Here is an 18,047-nt window from a genome sequence, read left to right as displayed (position 1 = left end):
CATTAAGCAGAATTGTATGTAACTTAGTCTAACATAGAATATGTTCTTTCCCACTGTAAGAGAAAGTTAAAAACCTGTTGCTTCATTCAATCCCTCTCTACCTTTCCATTTTTCTCTGAATCCCTCCATGTCCCCCCTCTCTCTGCTTATTCCTCCCCTCACTCCATCTTTCACTCTAACATCCCACCTTTTACCTCTTTCTCGCTCATCATCTCTCTGTGAGGTTGACTGAAGACTTCTGTTTACTTTCTCCCTTTCTCTGTGGGTATGTCAGAGCAAGGGGTAACTGGTGGTAATGATGTTCTAAATGATGTGTTGGCCCCTTTTACTTGTGTCTCAGTTGTGAGATCTGTCATCAAAGAGTGATGGGGATGGGCTAGCAGACAGAGAACAGAGGAGAGAGATAAAGTGAGAGAAATAATACACATAGAGCTGTCTTCAGTTCTCTCAAAATGACAAGAGAAAACAGAAAATGGAGGTAAAGAGGAGGTCAGCAAGATGGAGAGCGAGGACGATATAGAAAGAAAGAGTGGCCACTGATATAAAAGAAGATCTTTGTTGAGGGAAAAAAATCTTAGTTCCATTTGCTCTTCTCAGTCCTTGTGGAAATCTCATATTTGTGACAAGATTCAAAGAGAGATTACAGTATATATCAAAGTGAAAATCTAAAGGAAAAAGCATGATGTAATATTCCATCTAAAGGATATGTACAATGCTTTAGCAGGAAAGCACAAAGCAGAAAAAATACATGGTGAAATGTTCAAACCTGAAGTCAGTCCTGGCAGCGCTAACTGCAGAGACACATTGCTTTCACTGTGGCTGCTTCACATCAACAGCCTACATATGTTTCAACAGTTTTTAATGTGAAGCAGCAGCAGTATGATGTTTTGTTTGCAAATAATAACTTAATGTAGCTCTGACATGGTGTAAAAAGAGTGAAAAGTAATACATTAATAATAAACAGTGGAGCTACGTTATCAGTATGATAGAATTGTGCTAGATTACATTGCACGGTTAGGTGTCCTGTGAATCCTTTGTTCTATACAAACTACTTTATAGACAGATGTGAAAATATATCAAATAACTATTGCAGAAAACAATGATCCTGTATAAATTTACAAAGCCAATCATTACCTGCAGCGATTAACAATGAAAATAATGCAACTGTAAACAATGTCAACAATGAAAAAAAATCAAAACACCCACTCACTCCTGCCCAGTAAACTCACTCACTACACAACCGTATTAAGAAAATCATCACACATCAATTATACATCCAATCAATGCAATGAGCAATTAGCCTCCTAATTAGCAATTAAGTATACAATTACATTAACAATATGCTAACGAGACTTTGCTAATAACTAGCTGGATGTTCATTAACAGAGGGCTTTGATTGCTGTAGTCTTGGTAGGTTTTTTTATTCTCTGTAATGAATGAATATGTAAGATGTGTTAAATGGAATCAAACACACTCAAGTAACACACAACAAACACAACACAAAACAAAATGAAATCCTTGACTCAAAACAACAAAATAGAAATGTTTCAGTCTGGTTTTCAGGCTTATCATGGTACAGAGACAGCTCTAGTTGATATGAATATTGAATATTGCTGGTTAGAATTGTCTCCGGCAGCCTGACAGAGCAGGAATGTGACACAGCTGCTTATTGTGCACATTACACTCCACCTCTTCCAGTCTCTGTATTGCTTTTTACATTATGTGGTGCAGCGCAAGCTTACTATTTCTTCATTGTGTGTTGTACTGATATGAGTGTTTTCTTTAACAATTTACTTTAACAATTAGGTTGCTTTCAGTAATTGTAAACGTTTCAATGTGCACAATAATGTCACTGCAGCAAATACGAGGGTACATTGAAGCAGTAGTTATCAACATAGATAGAATTAAACTTTGAGGTTATGAAATAACATTTTTGAGACAGGTCTGATGGAGCTCAGGAACAATTTCACTCTATGAACCTGGACTGTGTGTGTGTGTGTAACAGCTGACCTTTTGGATGTGTAGAAGAACACAGAACATTCATTACCATTAGATCCTGACAGATCCTGTCGGTGTGTTGGGAGATTTATATAATCAATGAAGTTACAGCCTTGTGTGTAAATGCACAGCGTCTCTCTTAATGGAGAGACACACTTATTGTTTCTGCAGTGGTGCGATCGCTGCAAGTGTTTAATAAACTAAAAAAAAAAAAAGGGTGGGAAGGTGTAAATAGTCACCCCCCACCTGATATCATGTTTCCAAGGCTATGTCTAGGATTTACCCCTAGCAAATGAACACTTGCATCATCAATTCTAAAATGTTTTCAATCTAATATCATGGCTTTGAGTGTCGTGTGGAAATAAGGTTTAAAATGTCAGCTTGGGACTTGAGGACATTTCTAGTATGACTGGGTGAGTACCAAAAGTCTTCGGACAGATGAAGTACACAATGTGCGGTGCAAGCAATGATGCATACACGTATGCAATGGAGAAAAAAGTAACAAGGCAGAAATATAAATTGCACATATCTCATTTATCCAAGCAGAGAAAAAAAAGCAAGAATCGTCTGACCACCAGTTACACATAACAAAGATCATTTGTCAAAGGAAGAAAAAAATAAGACGGTTCATTAAATTCAACTCATCCTGAACAAATGCCAGAAAAATGTGCGAGCCAATACAAGTGAACCGTGAAACACCATTCAATAAGTGAATTGTCCAGAAAGCAGCAGTATACTGTTTCCTCAAATGAATCATGTCTTTCTGGGGGATGAATCAACTCTTTGCAGTGAATCCATCCAGTTACTGAAGTAGAAAGGATGTAATAATTACAGGAAATCATTGAATGAGAGTCTAATTATCTTGTCAGAGGAACACAGCCAAGTGTACTGTAACAATTATTGTTAAATGTTACTTCAAAATCAACTCACGTGTGGAGTTAAAATGTAAAATCTTGTTTTCCTGCCTAATGGATAAAGTGCATGTCAACATCATCTTGGCTATCATCTGCATCATATCATCATATGATTTTTAAGCTTTTGAGAAAGATCTCCTCATGTGTGCATGGTTTGGTGATAACAGCACAGATGTGTGAGTTTTGTGTCATGATGTTTTTAGACCTGGCACGAGTTAATAAACAGACCGAGCTCAAATCTTGCACTCCAAAGTGGCACGCTGCTGTGTGATTACTGCCGACAAATTCCATATTGCATCACCGAAGCCACACAAAATAAAATGTAAAAAGTCAACAGAATACTGCTGTATATTTGGACATGCTGAGTGTGTAGATATACAGTATGTATACATGAGTCCTTACCTTTGTGTATGTGAACATGTATGTGTGGATGAGTCTGTTTGTGGGTATGAGTGTAAACTACTTCAACAAGATAGCAGTTGAATCTGTATGTAGTACATTCACTTAAACAGACAAATGTTGGGCTAGACTTTCCTGTATCTATATCACTAACAGTGGTTGTGCCTCAACTAAACTCGAACATAAAACAAATACAGCATGCAGGGAGAACAGAAAAATGGATAGAGTGCTTTTATCTCAGCTGGTTTAAAAGTGGTCACTGAAAGTGTACTGCCCCGCTTAATGAGCAGGTAAAACCAAAACCCATAGACACCAGAAAAGTATGGTAATATTATCCTTCTTCAACAATTTAGTATTCTCTGCTTCGATGAGAAGCATTAGAGACTTTTTCTACTCACCACTATGATGTGAAATAGTGGAAAATTTTGACTTTCTCAAGGTGGATATGTGGCCACTACTGTGACCTTATAAGGAAAAGGATGACTACAGCATTTAACATCAAAACTCTGCTTTTCTTATTCACAGGGACTCACTAATTCTGATTTAGTAGAGAGTAAAAAATGAGTATCACCACTAAGTTTGACCTCAAAAATGATGAACCAATGGCCCTCTCTCAGCTGTCTCAACTACCACATTATTAGCTTACCCTGAAAATCATGTTTTCCCAGTGTTTGATCCAGTGTTTTAACTTCTCATCTTGCTGCACTGATGTATAGGTGTACTTGCAGGTCAACAGAGCATCCATCAGTGATGCTGGCTTGGTTGGTTGGATGATTGGCTAGGCTGCAGGGATATTGATTTGGATTGTATTATTAGGACCAGGTGTTTTTGTTGTTGTGTCTGCTCCCTGTAATTTACACAGCTACAGTATTTACAATATGAAGAGAATAAATAAAAAGCATAGGACAGAAAAGTCACAAAAATATCAGCTGTCAGGATGTAACACTTTTTTCATGGGTGCAGCACTTCCATCTGGCCACCGTATGTGTGTGTGTATGTGTTATTCAAAATGATGAAACAAAATATATTTGAGTTTTTTCATGGATGATCTGAAGTTATTGGGCTATAAAACTGATAAAACACACACACACACACACATACACACATAGATGGAGAGAAACAGACCGCTGAGTTCAAAGTGTGTTAAACTAAGTGCACTGCCTATGTGCTGGAACCTGTCTCTGTCCCTCTCTCTGTCTCATACACACACACACACACACAAACAAGGTCACTGGTTCAAATCTCCAGACCAGCTGGTAGAATCTGAGCATGGACGTGAATGAGTAACGGCTTTCCCCTCCTCAACAAGTTATCAGGGAACAATTGAAAAATATGGCTGAGATAATCCTCATCCCTCTTCACATCTATTGGATAAATACTGGAACAAAGCACCGAGGGTAACCGCGGAGTAGCATGCGTGTGTGTGCACAGTGGCGTAAGGTAGTTATGACGGGCTCCAGTGTAAGCTAGTTACTAGTTATGAAGCACACACACACACACACATACAATCATACACACACACCATCAGGCGTATATATGTATTTTACCAACAATGTGTTGGATTTTACAATTGGATGAGTCACTTAGGCTGCTGTACTGGGAAAGTAGAGAGGTCAAAAAGAAAGCTATCAGGACCATGGATAGCACTCTGACACACGCTAACATGAACAGATCAAACTAATCAACCAACTACAGCTGTTTACATAACTGTAGCTGTTATTGGTGAGGTATGTAGGCGAGTTGCTAGATAACCAGCCTATAAACTACTGTAAATATGTATAGCTGACTAAAGCTAGCGTTAAGTTTATTGTTGACATTGATAAACTGTTTCTGCAGTCAGTTTAATCAGTTGCTTGTTGCTGTCAGCGTCACAGAACAGAGATGCCTTCATCAGCTGATCTCCGTGATTGAAATGTCAGGAGAAATGTCGTTGTTGCTGGTGATGTAAACTTTCAAAGAAGTAACAATCAAATCAATTTGATCAAAATCAATCAAATGTGCTGATGTGTCATTACTGCAATTCAAAATCCTCTGTCGCACATGTGTGATGTCATGGTGTAAATCATTTGAACAGTATTTTGAGCACAGTAACAAAGTATTTTGTTCGAGGTTGCTTTCTTAATCATGTAATAATTAACCGTCAATCAGACCGTGACCGTCAATCACTTCTCTTGAAATGTTTATCTAACTATAGCCTAACGTTACGATCATGTAGGACTAATGGTTGTGGACACACTACTGATGGCAGCTGAACTGCTGCATTGCTGCTGGGAGGGGGGGTCGTCCATGCTGATGACTGTTTATAAAAAAGCCAAAGGAATGTAATTTAGGGGAGCTTTGCTACCTTCTCCTCCTGTTCTTTTCTCTCTTGTCTTTTCTTACTGCGGCTTTTATCTTTGAAAGGAATGACTGCTTGCTCGGCTTGCAGATGTGCTCAGCTTGTCAGTCTTGACCTTCAGATTACCCAGCTATCATCACTGCATATCTGTACATGACAAAAATGCCAAAGAAAATAAGAAATTATTCATTTAATTGAATGTTTTTTTTTATAGTCATAGTTAATTTTTTGTTTATAGCTTGTATAGTTTATGTAGAATAAGCATATAATTATGTTATAGATTTCTACAGATTATTTTACCAAAAAAACAACAACAAACAAACAAAAAAAAGAACAAACAAACACTTTTCAAACATAGTTCTTCTTTGAACACAGATGTATTTCAGGGGTGGCAATCTGAATCACTCACAAGGGCCCGTTCGCTGCCCCCCCCCCCAATTCCAGGGGCCCCAGCGCAACCACACTGCCTGCACCACCTATATTTACATCCTCGTGTGCGTGCATGAGAGAAAGCACATGTGAAAAAGCAGTGACAGAAAGAGGGCGGTGATTAACACCTTACGGGAGGATTCCTCATTTTTCTCCTATATTTCCTGGCAATTTTATTGGTCTTTATGATTCCCTAGGAACCACCTCCCTACAGTTAAAGTCACTTGATTGGCTTTTATGCTCCCTCAGGGCCAACCTCAGGGCCCGAGTCAGGAAGTGAGGAGAGAGTAAAGTGGATTAGGGGGTAACGGTCGGCTGAAATGTACTCAAAGCAAAGAGCTTAAAGTAGAGGAAATAGTTGACAAGTAGGCTGTGTATTTTATGGTTTATGCTGTTGTGTCATAAAGAACAAGGTAAAAGGTCTATTCACCCTCGAAACACTCATTAAGTTTTTTATTGCACTCATCTTTCTTGCCTTTAAAACTTGTCAACAAATGACCAACACCAAATGTTAGCAGGCCACTTCTTTGTCATCCAGGTCAACTCTGAGGCCATGAGGTGTCTGCCCTAGCTTCACCATGTCAAGCATTATTCACTATAACTGTTACAGTAGTTCAGTGATAATGTGATATCAACACTGACCCTTAAAGGAAAGCAAGTGTTTGGAATCTAAAAGGAAGTATATGTGAAGAACATACAAGTAAAAGGAATAGTTGATGTAGTTGGCATCTGCCACATAAATGTATATAAAAAAAAAGAACACAATTTAGAAAAAAACAAACAAATATATATTTTACTCATGTAGTTCTGTTTTCTCACACTAAAAAAATGAATGCATTCTTCAGATGGAACCTAAAGATGGGAGGCACATTTACGATACACTGTTCTATGAAATCAAACGCTGCAGTCCTTCAATCCATTATGGAAAACCACAGGATACTTTCTTTGTTGTTTATCTTCTGCAATGCAGATTTCTACACTCAAGTGTCAGTGTTAATGTAGCAAATACCTATTCCAGAGTAAAACACCATGCTATCACAAAAGCTCCGCTAGCTTTCAGGATTCTAATACTCATTTACTGCCACATCAACCAGAAATGACAGTAATTTGTCTCTCTGTACATAGGTAAACACAGGACGAGCTGCTGAAATACCAATAGCTTATACACCCACGTACAGTCCTGCACTGCAAGATTCATTCCACTGGACAATCCATTATATGAGTCAGAGCAAAAGCAGTGCAGAGTAGTAAAAGCTGCTGTATATAGGAAGGAACTTCATGTAGATGTTTGTGCTCAACTTGATCAGAATTAAATGAGTATTGGGAGACTCATTTATGTGTAACAGGGAAATTAGCATCATGCTGCTCACACAGCCTGTCCTACAGTGTTTACCAGTACACATATCATGAGGTTGGGTGTGTTCATCTGGCTGTTTGCAAAAGCTTCTTATCGTCTTATCACGTCTGCTTACTGACAGTGTTTCTGCTTGTTTGACAAAAATGCCTAAACTAGCCATAATTACAGACATCACGATGTGATTTTTTAATGGAAAGCTATGATTAATGGTTATGATTTATAGCTTTCTGGACAGACACAAAGGTCAGGTTTTTGCCTGATGTATGGAACGGTTTAGCAGGGGCAGTTTTGTACAGTAAAGAAGGTGGAACTTTCACCTAATGCCTACCCTAATTAAACAAAAACATAACTAAACTTCGGTCTAAGCCCCAACCCCAAAAAACTTAAGTAAAATGGGAAAAAAACGTATAGTGTGCCACTTTCACAAAACATTTTGAATAGAAAACCACAAATTTCAAATAGGACATTTTGCCAGTACTGTGTACGTATGTATGTGTGTTGAACATGTGCTTAAGGCTGCATACATGTATATAAGTTTGTGTGTGTGTGTGTGTGTGTGTGTGCGTGTGTCATTATCCAGCGTAAAATGCCAACCTACCCACTTGGGATTTTAGTGGAAGAGAAAAGTAGATCGAACAAACTGAAAAACTGTTGATGTGGACATTATTCTAAAATCACTGTGTGTGTTTTTGTTGGTGTGTGTATGTATGTAAGTCAGAGCATACTGTGCTTTTTAAAACGCTGAGGGACTTTTTAGTGTTCTGGTCAGACAACATCATATATCATGGTGGTTTTTTATAACCCAAAGAGCTGTCTGCAAAAGAGCAAGAGAAGAGGGGGGAGGAGGGACATGAGAGGAGACGAGAAAAAAAAAAAAAAAGAGAAAAGGATAACAAAAGACACTTGAAATGTTTCAGTTCAACAGATGTGAGAAAAAAAAGACCTTCCTTTAATATTCCTTTTCATAGCTCTAAAGCCTCATACTTTCCCTCAAACACAACAGAAAAAGATCAAAATCAAGAGAATAATATATTGTCCTTGGGACAAAGATTATTTTGCAAATGTCCTTTACAAAGTTTACATTTGCTCCACTCATTTATTATTGCTGCCATATTTATTACTAGGAATCAATTTGATATGTGGACGCAAAAGTGTATCACATAAGTGTAACACTGTATAAAGGAATAATGCAGCAATGCAGATGTGGAGGGATCAGTAACGGCCCTGAGAGATTTAGTCAGTTATCATCATAAAGCAAACAATCACCAGCAGAATTTTAACTTCGTAGTCAGCCTATCACTCTTGTCGGTGTTACATAACTCAGTTTATCAGTTTGACAATTTGTATTATGAGGTGTACTCTACAGCAAATCCACAATAACAAGTCATGTAAACGTGTAATAAACTGTAATGTAAACATTTAAGAATCTGAACATTGCTCAGAAACTGATAAAACTGTGCCAAATAATTCTCAACTAATCCATTTTGGAAATGTATTTAGAGCCTTTTTTGCCAGATTATAAACACATACCTCTACTCAAGTTGTGAAATAACGGCTAGAGCTCTGCACTGCGAAATATGCAAATAAAACCAACACACAAAAACAAACAAAACAAAATTGTTTATCAAAATTTTCAGACATCCTCCTCCTCTCTTTCCCCTCGCTCGTTGTGTCCAGAACAGCGGTGATAAGCAGCAGCTTTTAGCCGGCTGACAGAGTAAAGCATGAATGAAATGAAAATTGAATAATGTGCTCCGGCTCTGTGTGTTGGGTGTTTATGGCTTAATACGCTACTTCCTGGGAGTTCCACCAATTCCCTGTGCAACAAATGAGAGCCAATACGGTCTAAAGAGCTGAACTCAGCCAGTTGTCCTCAGGACATGAGTGGGCTGCGTGCACACAAACACACACACATGGAAGCACATTGGCCTATTTGGCAACTGTAGTTCTTTGCAAGCCGTTTCATAGCGTGTCTGTATGTGTGTGTGTGTGTGTGTGTGTGCAGTACCTGTGCTGGGAGGTGTGATGCAGAAGGCAGCCTTACGATGAAGCATCAGGTGTCATTCAGGGTCATCCAGCAGTATACAGTGCTAAAAAAACACAAGCGAACATGTCAGTAAGAAATGTCCAAACTCTACTGATTCTAGTATGTAAGCCCAGTGCTGCCAATTCTTTCCAATGTGATAAAACAAGGTGCAACACTTTAAGGTCAAAAATGCAGAATTTATTCATATTTGAAGGCATGACGTCTCAGTCTTCATCTGATGAGGAAACTAGAGGCGAGGTAGCTGTAGTGCAGTACTTCCCACTGTTTTCTTGCCTGTACGAAAAGCCTTTCTGGCCGAGTTGAAGCCATTGCAGCAGTTACTTAAAAACACTCATGTTCAGGAAGAAAAATAAGTTCTAACCTGTTGTATTTATGTCTGAGAAGCAATTTCATGAAAGGTTCAGACTGCCATGAATTTCAAGAGAAACTAGATTCTTAATATTTATTCTGAAGCTACTGTATGTCCTATTTGTTGACACCGGGTATCACATTACATGACATGCAGCGTTTTTGCAAGTTCAAAAAAATCATCTATGTTTTGTTTCTGGTGAGAACTCTTTTTTTTTCCTCTTTCTATTTCTCCCCTAACCAACACATAAATCAAGCACTTGCCCATTTTCCTCCGAGCTGAAAGTAGTAAGTAGTAGTATGTCAAGTAAAAAAGCAACAAAAAGCGATAAAAAAAGGCACAGCACAAGAGAGTAAAAAATGAAACTAAACAGAAACTCAAATGCGTTGGTGCTTCTTTTTTGAGGTTACTTCTAAATTAAAAATAGCTGCAGATAAATCTCTGCTACACTCAGGTAGCCACATACTCACAGAAATGAGATATGTTCTCTAGGTTCTATGAGAGAGAGTGGCTGCACTAGAGATGAGCTCCTGAATACATCTCAAACCTAAAAAGTGGGACATTTTGCAAAATAACCTTCAAATAATCTTCAGAAAAGACTCTAAAGAAGAGGTAACAGCATTAATCAGATCAGTAAAAACAGAAGAGGAAATATCATCTTTGGATATATTTTTTGAAATCAAAACAGATGGCTGGGTGTCACCCAACTGCCACTGTTACCACCATTCCAAAGGAGAAACTGCACTGAGGAAGCTAACAGAAGAGTTATTTTGTGAAGACAAGAAGAGAAATGAAGGAGTCCTTGTTGGTGGTATTCTCTCTCTCTCTCTCTCTCTCTCTCTCTCCATGAACTGGTATGATGGCGATGTGGCTGACCTTTGTGGCGTCCTCTCCTAGTTCCAACTATGCAGTGTCTTTGTCCATGTCTACGTCTACATCTGTGTCATCGTGTGGAGTGCGAGGGAACTATGATCGTCAGTTTCTTTCGGACATTTGTAACAGATGACATTTGCTACGAGAAATACTGGCTGGGAGCTAAATCAGCTGAGCATGCTTGGTCTGCTAACATCCAGTGGGCTCAAAGGAGACCACGGCCTTGCCTGTAAGCTGCACCATAGAGGAAAAGCGGTGTGACAGGACGGGGGAAGCTGGGCAAGCGCGCAGGAGTGCGAGCTAGGCTAAACCAGCAGTTCCAATAATCATGCTGCCTACTGAGACGTACTTTCTTTTATCCTTTCTGTTGTTGTTGCACTGCTGTGGGCTGGGAGGAACAGCATTTTGGTTTTTTTTCTCTGTGCAAATACACAAGAAAATGATAATAAACTAAATCTTGAATCTTGAATCTTAATACAGACTGGGATCATGTGGCAGTGGTGTTTTTAGAACAAGCTGGATGCCCAGTTTCTCACAGCAGAAACTTGCCTAATATGTATTCGGACTATTTGACTTCTTGATCTCAACTCTGACTTGGTTCTGTCCTTAGTGCACTGGGTGTAAGCCACATTCCTTTGAGTTACTGCCTCGTCCATCTATACATTGCTTTTCTCTGTGTCTATCTGTCAGTGCTGCGCCTTGGTATTTATTTGTGCTAACACCCAGGCAAATTTCACACATTTCTGCTCTTTGTGCCAACACCAGAACACATTTCAAATCAGCAGATCATAACACACAAACACACAGAGGCAGAGACATATAAAGGCTATAAAGATAACTGAAACACAAAAAATACTAGACTAATGATGTATCTGTCTCCACCAGATTTGTGTCTGTTTTAACAGACAGAAATGTTTCAGAGGCTGACCTTTCTGTAACTCCAACTCCGAAAGAGACATTAGGAAAACAGCCTCTCTTCATCTCCAGCGTGAACAAAACACCGAGGTTCAAACATATGTTTTAGGATGATGTTTAAAAATGAAAATCCCCCCCCTCACCCCCCTCCTCCCCGAGAGTTCTCTTCTGACAAGGTAAGATATCAACATGGCAGCATGTGCTAATAAAAGTGAGGAATTTATTCCCAAAAAAGGCACTGTCTCAGTCAGTTGTCCGGAAGTGGCCTGGTTTTGCAGCGTCCGACCTCGAGCAAACCGATGTCTGCTGTAAAGTTTGTCTAAAGTCTGTGGCAACTAAAGGCAGCAGAATAAATTATTTATTCCAGAATCTCAAACAGAGGCCCACAACCGAGTGGGACAAGTATGTGGCGCTGTGGGTTGCACAAGACAGCGACAGCCCTAAATCACCAGCTAAAAAGCAGGTAACATTGGCCCCAATCATGTTGCCATAGTATCCCATATGAGAAGAAGGGACCTTGCCAAGGATATGATGCCCGTATATACATATATAATGAAAAACCTGGGTTCATTCACATGCCCAATACAATCAACCACACATATGAGCTTCCACACAAAAGTAATTTGCTGAAGTTGTTAACAACAGAACATTTTTTATGACTTACACTTAGTTAATTTACTAGTTAAAGTGAAAGTTATTTTACTGAAGAGACTTAAGACTTTTATAAAATATGTTTTTATTTTATTTAATTTTAAATCAAATGTATACATATTCCCACAAAATGCACACATTATATATAACACACATAAACTGTGTATATGTGCATGCGTGTGTATGTGTCAGGGTCCTTTGTGTGCATCAATACCATTTTGAAAGGTGAAACAATTTTTCGAACAGAAATAAAGACGTGGTATGTGGTCTATGTTACAGTATTGACTGTTTGTTTCTTCTTTCTTTTATTTTATACAGAGAATAGTGTGAGGGACTCACGGATTGAACATGCCATTGGGGTTTGTAAAAAGGTTGTCAATGCTTTTTCCTTCAGTTGGAAAAAAAAAAAAGAAGAGAGATGGCTGTAGTACAGGCTGAGCTCAGTCTACCCACTCATCAGCTTATCAAAGAGTCCCCAACCAGGTGGGGTTCAAGGCAAAAGATGATAGAGCCAGTCCTGAAACAGGAGAAAGCCTTTGTCAATGTCCTGGGGTCAGAGAAGAAAAGCAGGCACCTCTCTCCTACATCAAACCGGTGCTCCATGTGTTCAGAAGCAGTGTCCTACAGCCAGAGGAAGAAGACACTGAGCTCACACACACACACACACACACACACAAAAAAAACAACATACCGGGGTACCTTAATGACAAATACATTGACCCTGTCACAGATGAACTCTTGGACATGGCCACTGATAGACTCTAGGTGCCAGACAACTTACATTGACCTTGACAAGGTGGAAAAAATTAAGAGAAGAGCTGTCACAGAGCAATTTTAGCAAGCTTCTTCAAGAAGAAAGTGCCATATTCCTCCCAGTCAGAGGCAGACAAAATTGAAACTGAGCTGGCAACCTACTTGTTGTCCCCTGACACGGACCCAGACACTGATCCACTTCACTGGTGGAAGTGCAACAGCAAACCTCCCAAGGCTCAGTAATCTGGCCAAGAAATACCTCTCTATCCCTGCTACAAGTGCCCCGTCAGAGAGGCTTTTTTAGTGTGTGTGTGTGTGTGTGTGTGTGTGTCTACAGGGCATGCCTCAAGCCAAAGACAGTAGACAGGCTTGTGTTCCTTGTAAATAAAACTCTGAAACACATTACAAGCACCTCATGTATGATTTTGTTATTTAGCATGCAAACAACATGTTTAATTTTGTTACAACAGCATTTTTTCTTCGTGGGATACCATTTAACCTTTATGCAAGGCTCACCTTTGATTTATTTTAAGGTGAAGTTTGGTGAAAGGGAGATTTGCACTTTATCAATCCCTGTAGGGAAATTCATCTTTGTTTGTTTGATCAATTTTGCATTGCTGTGCATCCGAAGGTGTTTACCAAAGCACAGACACCAGAAATCTCAGGGTGAAACTGGGGGCCTTGATTACTGCAGCTTTACTTTGTAAGTTCACAACATATAGACAGTATATGATTTGTGTGATTTAAATGGCTGACTATGAAAGTGTGCAAGGCAAAATAAAAACAGACTCAGGGATGCAGTTTACATTTACAAGAAGTCATAGAAACATATTGATGCAAAGTCCATGAAACAGAAGACACTGAATTTAATCTCAAATTAATGAAGTGACAGTAATCCCCCAACCTCCTAAAAGAAAAGAAACATTCTAAACATTCCCACGCTTACATAGAAATATGAACGACGTGTCTCCGCTTCATGCCGCTATGCAAAAGTGAAGCCAAAAAATCTCTTTACCAACAGCTGCCATCTTGCTTGTGTGATGTCGTTTGCATTCAGAGTCTGTGCAGTAGAGTCAGGCGGCGGGGTGACGGCCCAAGGGACACACCCCCTAAACTGTGCCTCCGTCTGACACATAGCCGTCAATCACAACGTCACAGCTTCTTTTTATATCGTCCAATAACTAATTAAAACTTATCAGAAACATGAGCACTTAAACAAACATCAGCATGATAAGAAATACCTAAAATGACAGAAACCGTCTTAGGAAAAAAATTATTTGATGTGTTAGTTTTACAAACTTTTTTGATTTTTTTAGTTTGGCTCATGTCCCATCCGCTAACCTGGAGGGACTTATGATCTATACTATAGCCAGCCACCAGAGGGCAATCAAGATATTTTGGCTTCACTTTTGGGGAGCTGTCATGTCGTCCATCTCTATATACAGCCTAAGGTGTCTACACAGAAAGCGTAGCGTGAGCAGCATGTCCAGCAGAGCAGCAGCAGCAGCAGCAGCGAGTGCTCCGTCTGTGTTTCTATACGGGAGGCATTCAAGGACAGTGTTGAGTGTAGGAAGTGCTCAGAGCCCAACAAGCAATGACTGTAGTTACGCGTCACCCCTAAAAATATGGCTGTGTACACAGCTTTATTGATTAACATAGAAGCGTACGGTTCTGTCAGACACACGTGACACGAAACGACTGAAAAACAAGGCCGAGATGCTTTCAGTGTAGACACGGTGTTAATCATCACATGTCCACGTAATGACTAATAAAGAGTGCGCACACAGACACACACACACATACATACAGACCCAGTGAATGCTAGATAATGTGGCTGAATAGATAAGAGAGGGAACACCAGGAACATCTTCACTGCTTAAGCCACTGATTGTGTGTGTGTGCTTCTGTATACATGTAAAGAGGCTTTCAAGTGTTGACATGTGTTTTCTTAGATGCATGCAGCATGTAAACAAAGCTGGGTTGGAGGGAAAAATGTGCTTGGAATTGAAGGTTTGTGAACAGTAACATCCTGTTTTCCTTTTCCACTGCAGCAACTAAACTGTTTCAGTAATAGTTTTAGCCAATGAGCCATTGTTGAATTACATTTTTCAAAATAAAGGACCAAAGTGTTATTTTCTACCTTTCTTTCTTTTCTGCTGTACCGACATTATACCAAACTATGACCCCAAAACCGAGGTACATACCAATCCATGAATTTTGCGTACTGTTATACCACTATAATACACATAAAGTGCTGCGCAACTAACACTTTTCACACACTCTCACGCCACACATCTGTTTTTTTTTCACACAGTGAAAAGCAAATTCATAACTAATAACATGACGGCATGAAAAGAGGATACTCGCAGCGCAAAAAACAGACAAGACAGAGCAGAACAGTGCAACAGCAGCACTATGCAGCAACCAGTTATTCAGACCATCGGAGGAAAGTGAGAAATATATACAAATCTATTATATTGTTATTTATGCCTATGCATGCTGCTCAGAGTAATCTCAGTAAGCGACTCTTCTGGCAGCAGCACAGCATCTTTTCCTCTCCTCTCGTGAGGAGTGAGGAGGAGTAAGAATGAGTTACTATGGTTACGGGGACGCTCTGTTCCTATCCTAAATCCACCCAACTATAGGCTATACGGTTTTTGATGCATTCTTGGTTTTCATAACACCGTCAATCTAACTAATCTAGATTAGTGCAGGTGGCTGTTTCTTGACTCTTCCCCCTCTCCACCCACGCAAACAAATTCCTCACTCCAAGCTGAAGTGGAAACTTGAACACATAGAAGAAACAAAGTTGGAGGAGAGGGTACACTTTCTGTAGAAAAGCTGATGTCATGTCATGAATAACCTCAATTTCACTTTCACTTAGATTTTGTATAAAATACATGGTCCCAGACTTGGATATTGCCAAGCACTATTCACGTGGAAAGGACAAAGGCCTCTGAGAAAAAGCTGGATACTGCACCAAAAGTGGCACCCATTCAGTCCAATAAAAACTGCTCGCCTGGCATATACGCCAAAAAAAGTTTCTAGCTTCCAGGTTTGCTTCCGTGTTGTGCAGCCCACTTAATATGCGCAGTAGTGTTTACCCCGCCAGCTCCACCTGCGAGCTCCGACTCGCCCATAGACTTTAACTTGTGATGATGTCACAGATTTTTAAATCGTTTTTTTTTGCTTGAAGACAGTTATATATATAAGCTCCATGGATCAAAAATTCATAATAGAAAGAGTCATAATTGACGTTGTTTGCAGTCCAAGGTGTCCTGTCAACAGTTTCACAGACGTGTCTTTTGCAATGGTGGTCTATGGGGGAAAATGCTTTCTGGGCCACAGACGGGATTTTTTGCTGCAATACCACAAATGACCACTGGGAAAAACTGGCTGCAAGGCTGAGCGGCAGAGCCCTATCCAGCTCTTATAATATATCCATGATCCACTCACACACTGTCAACTACTAGCTACACTGAGCTACCACAACTACCTCAACTTGCATTGCTGACAGACAGCAAACGTCTGATGCCGGGGTCGCTCACATGCCGAAACAGCCCTCACTGTCGCCATACTCCAGCTTCCCACTGTTGTCTGCCACTGGGGGGCTCTAACCTTTGCTGAGTCTACCGACTCTCTTTGTGCAGGTCAACGTGAGCCCACTGCTGCGGTCAGGCTGTAATTGACCTGCCTCTCCTGCCATCTGGAACTCCCAAAGGGGATTGTCAACCATTTTCCTACACCACCAACACCCATAGAAAACAGCTGAAAAGAAAAGCCTTGCCAGTCCATCCAAAGGGTACAGAATATCACCCCGATAATACAGCTTCATTTTCCAATGAGCTAGGTACCCCTCTCCTGAGTACACCTTTATGTACTAAGTTATGCCCTACAGTTAGCTCCTGGCCCATCAAGGTTTGCTGATGCCACACTGTCAAACATTTCTGTGCAAGCAGTCAGTGTTTTACAGCAGGAATTATTTTCCGCCTGAAGAAAGATACCATATGTTCTTTAAGTGACGCAGGCAGGAATGAAGGCTACAGTTGAAACTGAAAATGATGGGAGATAGAAACCAGCCTTGGATTTGAATATTTTCCATTAATTATTACGGAGACCACCTTTTTTCTTGTTGTTACAGGCATTAGATTCAAGGCAGATAAAGCATAGAATTACACTGACTTACTTTAAATTATTAAGTTTCAGTTTCACTCCATCTGTCCATAACATGTGCTCACTCACCCACACGTGTGCTTTATATTTCTCTTTCTCTCCTCTCTTTCTTTTTCCTTTCTCTCTCCCTGTGTCTTCTCGAGTAGTCAGTTAAATAACAGTGTGTCAGTATCATTAAATTAATTTCTATCCCTGATAGAAACACAATTATATAGCACATTTCAACAACAAGGCAATTCAAGGTGCTTGACATAAAACATTGAAAGCACTGAGATGAAGTGCAAAAGAAACACACCATAAAAGGACACTCAAATACAATTAAAAACAGTCATTAAAGAGATAAGAGAATAGAAAATAAAAGCAAGCTAAAATAGAATACAAAAATAAAAGTTACACTGCAGTGTAAAAAAATGAATTCTTTGATTTAATAATAGGCAGAACAGAAACGTCTTCAGCCTCCACTCAGTTCACCAAAGCTGAGCAGCGTCCAACCTACGTCATACACTTGGGTTGTCTGACGTATGATGACCCGTCCAGATAGACAACCACCGTTGGTTTGACACAGTGTCAGTCTGAATGAGATACTAAACAGTAGAGAACAATCTACTTATTGTTTGACCTAAACAATGGCTTAATAACAAGTGAGTTCAAGAAATATAGCTTCCTACCTACCAGCCCATGTCCCTGCTGTCCATAAATAACTCTACTGTTAAGAGCTGCATGCAGTAGATGTGTCACCTCTTACTGAGTGTCATTTAAAGTAAAGTGGATCTGAGCAGGCCATCAGCTCTGATCATGTGGTGCGTCAAAATCAGAACAGCAGAAAAAGTTAATGCTACTCTTTTCAACCA

The 18,047-nt window shown here is 39.8% G+C and overlaps 1 protein-coding gene across 6 annotated transcripts in view; it reads right to left on the bottom strand.

Annotated features, from left to right (window-relative positions):
- LOC122979333 (teneurin-3-like) overlaps nucleotides 1-18,047 on the bottom strand; it is a 370,351-nt gene that overhangs the window by 312,302 nt on the left and 40,002 nt on the right. For all 6 annotated transcript variants that reach the window (XM_044346691.1, XM_044346690.1, XM_044346688.1 and 3 more), the window contains one exon: nucleotides 9,444-9,525. The gene's annotated coding sequence lies outside the window, so the exon portion shown is untranslated. The remainder of the gene's footprint in view (nucleotides 1-9,443; nucleotides 9,526-18,047) is intronic.

The sequence above is a fragment of the Thunnus albacares genome, chromosome 3, assembly GCF_914725855.1.
Source record: "Thunnus albacares chromosome 3, fThuAlb1.1, whole genome shotgun sequence".
In the NCBI taxonomy this organism is placed as follows: domain Eukaryota; kingdom Metazoa; phylum Chordata; class Actinopteri; order Scombriformes; family Scombridae; genus Thunnus; species Thunnus albacares.
The sequence above is the reverse complement of the archived record's forward strand: the minus strand, read 5'-3'. Positions and strand labels throughout refer to the sequence as shown.